Source organism: Magnolia sinica, chromosome 8 (genome assembly GCF_029962835.1).
Source record: "Magnolia sinica isolate HGM2019 chromosome 8, MsV1, whole genome shotgun sequence".
NCBI classification, from domain to species: domain Eukaryota; kingdom Viridiplantae; phylum Streptophyta; class Magnoliopsida; order Magnoliales; family Magnoliaceae; genus Magnolia; species Magnolia sinica.
Window position 1 is genome coordinate 91020424 of NC_080580.1, and position 8157 is coordinate 91028580.

An 8157-nucleotide genomic window follows, 5' to 3' on the forward strand; every position below is an offset into this window, starting at 1 on the left:
CATAACGATCTCATTTTTAACCGTCCACTTGATAACCAACACAATTGGATGGTTGAAATCATTCCATCAGAGTAATTTTCAGGCATTGGATTTGATACATTTGTCTGCCATGCGTGGTATGATGGATGAGACAGGACCCAATTCCTCGTAAACAGCTGTTTTACGGAATCGCCGAAAGAACGCAGCTCCGGTACATCTCCGGATATATCGAGGTCGGTGAATCACTGACTGTAGAGGCTACTGCGACGTATATGTCTTATATCCACGCCGTCCATCCATTTCGAAATATCATTTTAGGGAATGATCTCGAAAATGATGTTAATCGAAATCTCAGGTGGACCATACCATTGGAAACAGTGGTGATTGACACCAACCGTTAAAAACTTCTTAAGGGCCACAAAAGTTTTAGACCAACTTGATATTTGTGCGTTCCTTTCGTCCAGGTCTCTTTCACCTTATCAACAGGTTGGATGTCAAATAAACATTCGGATGGTTATTCAGAACTTTTTAACGGTGGACATTCAAGTACTATTATTCCCTGCTGTGTAGTCCACGTGTGCAATTTGCACGCGGAAAACACCCCCAAAGTCTTTGGGGCCCACCATGTTAATATATGAAATCCACTCAGTTCATCAGGTTCATTCATCAATGCTAGCGTTGGGGAAAAAAATATCCAGATACACAACTCATGTGGGCCACACCATAAGGGAGAATGGGGATGGGATGCCAACCATACATGTGTGTGGACCACCCATGGTGTTTTTCTTTCATCAAACCCGTTCATCAGGTGTGACTCACCTCGATGAAGTGTATATATATATATATATAGAGTGAGAGAGAGAGAGAGAGAGAGAGAGAGAGAGAGAGAGAGAGAGAGAGAGAGAGAGAGAGAGAGAGTCATGCTCCCCTGCGCCCCTATGCACGTGCGCACCTTTGCACACGTGTCATGAGTGTCTAATCTGAACGGTCCATGTGATGTGGAATTCTATGAAACCCTATGTGACAAATTTTCACCCTGATCTAAAATTCTGTTGAGCCATAGCAAAGAGAAATGCAAATCAAGGGAGGAAAATATTTTCATTTGTCAAGGGCCATCAAAGTTTTAGATCAAAGTAAAACTTAGGCCCAAGGGGTTTCACGAGGTGTTGCTTCACATGAACAGTTTAGATTTTAGATCCACATCACGTAGGATAGGTTCTCAAAAAAGTTCGTACTTAATACATACGAACTGATTTGCAGGTGAGCGTATCCGCGCGCGTGTATATATATATATATATATATTGTATGGGAAAAGGTACAACCCGTTCATCAGGTGTGACTCACCTCGATGAAGTGAAGATATATAAAAAAATAAAAATAATAAATAAGCCTTATTTAAGCTAATGTGCATTCCAACGCATGAACATGGAAGTTTTCGAAGCAATTTTACATTCTTCCTTCAAGTAGGATATACTAATATTTTTCATTAATCATTTATTTTTATGTACGGTTGAAATATGGGTTCCCACATGATGGACGGAGTGGATGTTTTCTTATACAACTTAGTGGGTCCCAAAAAATATGTGTATTAAAGAGAACGGTGACATGTGATGGGGACGGGGGCGGCTCAACATTTTTGGAGGCTTAGGCAAGTTATAAAAATGTTGTTTTTTAGTTTTAATAATAATAATAATAATAATAATTTTAAAATTAAACCACAAATTTGCATTTTGTCTTTTTAGTTTAATCTATCTTGAGATATAATCATTGTAAATAATTTTTTATAATCTTTAATTTTGAAAAACTTCTTTTAAAAAATGAAGTTAAAATTTGATTTTAAAAAATGACGTTAGAATTTAATTTTTTAGAAACTTAATTAGCAATAAATTAGATAATTGTAGTTTAGAAGAAAATTTTATGAGGAATGATACTATTATTTTGAAAAGAGACTATAGACTTAGATGGATATTATTGGTGGTGCTAGTTTTTATGATTTGTTTTTTATTTTTAATTTTAAATTTATAAATTAATTTCTAGATGTTCCTATTTTGTAGGTCTTTTAATAAATTTTATTTCAAAAAATTTGAACTTTTTTTGGTTTCTTAATTTTAATTTTACTATAACAAAGGACTTTTATAATTAATAAATTTTAATTTTACTATAATATAGGGCCTTCGTGACTAAGGGCATTAGACGATTGCCTCAGCTGCCTACCCCTCGGGGCCGCCCCCAGCGGAGACCCCCCCCTCTGCCGTACCCTATCCTCCTACATTTTCACATACGCATTCGTAGTTACATGGCTCACTTGTGTGAGATCAGAGCAGTTCATCAAGTGGGGCCATCATGAACATATCGTGGCCCCAAAAACGATCCGTTACTCTCCTTGTCTTGGGTTTACTTCCATGAGAGGAATGGATGGTTAGAAAAGAAACATCCAACGATCCATATTCAACGAGAAATTGTAGCCACTCCTGATGAGCGGACCCATGTGATTTTCGTGAAATTGCATGTTCACTACGGTCCGCACATGATGCGTGGCTACATTACGTACACGTGCCGAGTTCGGAGGTGTGAACTGTGAAAATCTATTTAAATTTCCCTTCGCGCGAATCGCCTCCGATGGTGGTGTTTACATCATTCAATCCAATCCGATCCGTTTCTTGACTTTTTACAGCCTCCTCTTTCTCCATCGTAATAAAACGTCCGAGGAAAACTAATTCCAGGAGCCCCACACGTGCCAACGTGGCATACTTGTGAGTGATCGATGACGTTACTAGAAATTTGCTCACCCTTATCCTTGCTTAGCCCCAAAATCTGCCACGTCCATTACCAGGTGGGTCTTCCAACAATTGGACGGCTACAAAAAATGGTGACCAACGGTCCAAATTCGTTGGTTGGACGGCCATAAAAAATGGTAACCAGCGGTCAAAAATCGTTGGTTGGACGGCTACAAAAAATGGTAACCAACGGTCAAAATTCGTTGGGGGTTGGAGATGACTTTTAAGTTTGCGACGGCCAGGGACCGTCGCAATATTCGAAAACTGGCCACCACCTATTTCTTGTGCGGGGAACAGCTCTATAAAGTATATAACAAATGATCGAAGGGGTCATCTGATTAGCGTCGCAGATTCCACACACATGTATGAAAATGCCACGTGTGAGGCGTTTGTGTCGGTCGCTTGAGTATGAGCTGTCCGAAATTGGAATTACGCAACATGCAGCCGACGTTCAGCCGATCGTGACTGCCGGTACAAACCTCATGAACAACACAATCCTATCAATCTAGTCAATGTGGTGGGGCCCACCTGATGAACAGTTTTCCATTGGGGTGCCCGAAAGCCTATCTTCTTAGGCGTGCAATATCATCATTCCTTCATTTTCTTAGAAGATTTGAATCCACCTAAGTCCCATCCAATAATAAGTATGGATCAGAAATGGACTTTTACAAGAACATAAAGCACAGGCTGTGGTGGCCCACCATATCCTATATGTAAAATCAAATCCGTCCATCAGATGACAACCATTATATTTTCTTTGCAGTACATACAAAAGATCAACCTCAGGAATAGAAACTTGGATTGTCCAATGAAAGGGAATAATGTAAAATCCAGAGTTACTGTATATATGCCATCTAAACCGTTGATAAGGTCATTCTCACTAGAATGAATTGAAAACAAAAAATTATTTGAACGATCCAAAATTTTCTGTGGCCCCATGAATTTTTCAACGGAGGACGTTAAATTTCTATTGTTTCTAGTCGTGTGGGCTGCATGAGTAGAGCTGGGTAAAATCCGACCCGATTCAAACCGAACCGAACCGAAGGCCTGGATCAATGTGAATCTAGTAGGACCACTCAAATCCGATCGTACATCGGATTGTGGTCAATCCGGACCGATTCGACCCGATCCGGTTGGGTCTTGTATATAAGCTTTTTACATATATTTTTTTACGTTTTACTACTCATCTCTCTACTCGTGAACCCTCGTTTTTTTCCCTCTTTCTCTAGCAATTTCCCCCATCTCCTTTTATCTCTCCTCATTTCTCTTTCTTTCTCTCTCCTCCTTTCTCTCCCTCTCTCTCCCTAGACTCAACCCGATCCAACTCAATTTGGTTTCTCATACTAAGTCGAACTTGGTTTGGGTCAGGCCAGTAAGGATTTAGATTTGATCGAGTCAGCCCTGCTGGACTCGATCTCGAATAGGATCAAGTTCGAATTAGGTTCTTCTAAAATCAAATTGAGTTGAGTTGGACCCAATCTGGCCTGACTCGACTCGATGCCCACCTTTATACGTGAGTTTTAAATCTGCCTCATTTTAGAGCTCATGTTTTAACATGAACGGGCAAAACGGATGGGTGGTGTGGATTTTTCACAAACATCACGATGGGCCTCACCTAGCTTCCGTCCCAGGCAACCCGCGTGGCCCTACCATAGACTAGTTGGAGAATTAAATAAAGCGCTTGATTTTCGAGATTAGGCGAGTGGGCCCCATATAGTTTTAATGGGAAAAAAATCACTACGGTAGATGATTTTGATGCTCCATGTCATGCACTTAAAAATTATACACGTGCCATACATGGAACTCAATCCTAACCGTCCAATTTGTGTGCCCCACTTTAGATGGGTCTACGAATGAAAATTTACACTGACCCAATTTCTGACGAATGAACAAATTGAAAATCATCAAACGGTCTGATTTTAAGAAACAATGTCCATTTTATCAAAGGTTCGGATGAATCAATCGATCTTATTTCGGGTTTATGACCTATCCACAGTGGGCCCCAGTATTTGGACGGTTCATTTTGAATTTCACACATGCCATTTGTATAAGTTTAAGCGCATGCATATGAACCATCTCACCCTGGCAGAGTATCAACTCAAATGACTACCCTCGGGATAATGGAGGGACAGGATTAATAACAGATTGCGTGGCCAACACATCAAAGGCGTTGCATGAATGGGGTCCACCATCAGGGAGACAAAAAGAAAAGAAGGTACCTAGCCTTATACGTGGAACTTCAGGGGATTGTCGCTGGTGGGCCACATGTATCATTTGAAGTTGATGGAACCTCTCTTTTAGGAAATAAAGACCAACCCGTCCCCCTTTTTCGGAAATGGATCGGCTACTCGCCCTGCCACCAGCCAGTGGCTAGTGATCGGTGCCCTGTGGGCCCCATCATGATGTATATGTTTCATCCATGCCGTCCATCTATTTTTATAGATAATTTTATGGTATGAATCCAAAAATGAGATATATAAAAATCTCAGCTGGACCACATTACAGGAAACAGTTTTGATTGAACGTGGACCATTAAAAAGTTTTTGGGGGCCGTAAAAACTTTGGAACAAGCTGATATTTGTTTTTTTCCCTTCATCTAGGTCTGTATGACCTAATAAACATATTGGATGTCAAATAAAAAGTACAGTGAGCTTTAGGAGGATTTTAATGGTAGATATCCAATCATTATTGTTTTCCTATGGTGTGGTCCACCTTAGATTTATATCCCTCCCTTTTTTTGGATGAAGCCCTAAAAAGATCTGTAAAAATGGATGAACGGCATGGATAAAATACATACATCATGGTAGGGCCCACAGAGCAGGGGGAGTAGCCAATCCGTTTTACCCTTTTTCTTGGTAAAACTATAAAAGCGATGGGAAGAGATCTTGACCTACGTCACAATCTCTCCTTTTTTTAAGGCCGTTGATTGTCTCTATCATTCAATTATCCTTAAGGTGATAAGATTACCGTTGGAATGTCCTTATCAGTTTGAATGTAGACCCTTTTTAAGCCCACACGCAAGGGATCCCATCTACGTGCCACCCCATGTGGCAAATCGTAGATGTATAGAAGATCCTAGCCATCCATTGGGTGGGTCTCTCTATCTTGACACCCATCTGCTTAAAAATCAGACTAATGTATTAATAATAATAATAATAATAATAAGACCATGATATTATGACGGTCCTAATTGAATTGTGACACATGGACAATCCAAGCGATCAATCTAAGCCATCCACAATATGTGGAATGCGTCATTGGCTACAGTGCACAAAACCCATATTGATTGGTTTATCTTAACCATCCATTGTGTCAACGATAAAATGAACGGTCGAGATGGTTTGTGTAAAAGAGGCCGAATAGAGAGTTTTGAGGCATCCGTTTCTTGGGACTATCATGGATCGTTTGTTATTTTAAAGATCTATGTTATGAGGCAATCCTAACCATCCCATCCATGTTTGGAAAATCCACGGCTATCAAAGGAAGGCCAAAAAATGGGTTGAACTAGATGGTTAGGAACCTAATGGATGCTCGGGATTGATTGATTGGACTGGCGAAATGTCCTACTGTAACTAGGAGCAGCGTAAATGTAATATCCTGGATTTTCACTGTTTTGGATTTCCAAAAAGTTGCCATGGCATAATGATTGGGTTCACTTGAAGACGGATCCAGTATACTCATTCTGTAATGACCCAGAATTTTGGTACACGTGCGTACACATACATGTATGTACAATTGCCTTCATTGGAGTATACACACATAGACCCATGCATACATCCACGCACCCATGCACACATGCATCTATCGGCTCATGTAAATTGTGACCGTTGATGTGTGATCGTTTTGCTTGGTACGAACTATTAATTAATGTCATTAATGATTACATGATTTTGGTAGAATATATATAAGTTTATTTATAATGCACTCTCTCAACTCATATACTTAAGACCACGTGTTTAATTATTAACTAATCCAAATCTAACCAACATCAACTATTGACTGTGCACTGAGATTAATCTGATCTTAACCACTAGATTGTTGTTAAAAAATAAAATAAAAATCAAGAACAACTCATTTTTTTGTGGGAACTAACCCCGCCGTCCGTTTGCGTGTGGCCCACCTGAGTTTCAGATCAGCCTCATTTTTTTGCTTTATATCTTCTCTTGGCCAGGCCGATATGATGGACGGATTAGATTTAAATTATTGTTAGTGGGACCCACTATATCTTAAAAAATAAAAATAAAAAAATAATAAAAGTTATATCTTCCGCACGACTAAACCACTTTCTCCACTTTTCTTCCTTTTTATACGGTAATGGCTGCCGAATCTCTCACTAAATGAAACCGTCCCATAATTCTCACTCCTTCATTCCATTACGCATCCATTTATAATAATAAAAAAAGAGAGAGAAAGAATCGAACGAATCAATCAAATTTAAAAAAAAAAAAAAGAGTGAGGGAGAGAAAGAGAGCTCTGTAAATCAAAAGAGAAAGATTAAAGCAGGGCCGGATCATCAGACTTTAAGGTAGGTGATCTTAACATGAAATTTATCATTTTCAGTTATGATTATGTTTATTTAATCTAAATTTTCGTAGAAATATTATTGTCAGTTTTTTTTTTTTTTGTAGGGAATCTACTCATTTAGGAATTTCTATTTTATTCTTTTTTAAAATATTTAATACTGAAATAATTTATGGATAAATAAAATAAAATAAATTTACAAAATAAAATAAATAGTTTATTTAAGATTATTTTATTAATTCTTAAATGTTTTGTTAAGAAATTTTTTTTATTAAATTAAATTTCAAATAAATTATAATATCCTACAATATTTTACAGTACAAACAGAATATATAATTAATTATTTAAAATATTTATGATTCATTATGCAGAATTGTAAATATAAGTGATGTAAGATTGATAAGTATACATAAGCAAATATGATTATAAAAATAAAATAAAAATATATATTAATAATAACAAATTATAAATTATATAATTGTAATATGTAATCAGTATTAATATGATATATAATAAGATATATAATAAAATAAAATAAAATAAAAAGGTTTATAAGATCATTAAGGTATGGTAAAATATAAATATTATGTTTCATAATAATATAGTAGTAATACAATATAACTGTAGGTTATATAAAATAATAATAATAATGACAAAATATATAACATAATTAAAATAAACATGTGTAAGATAACATTATATTACATAATTAATACACATGTAGTTAATATTATTTATATGATTATATTATAAGTAACAAAATAAAAAAGTTTTATTTGATAATATATAAAAGTTGTGATAAATATAATTTATTATTTAAAAAAAATAAAAATAAAAATTATGTAAATGATGATATTAACAATTTAACATAAAAGTAATA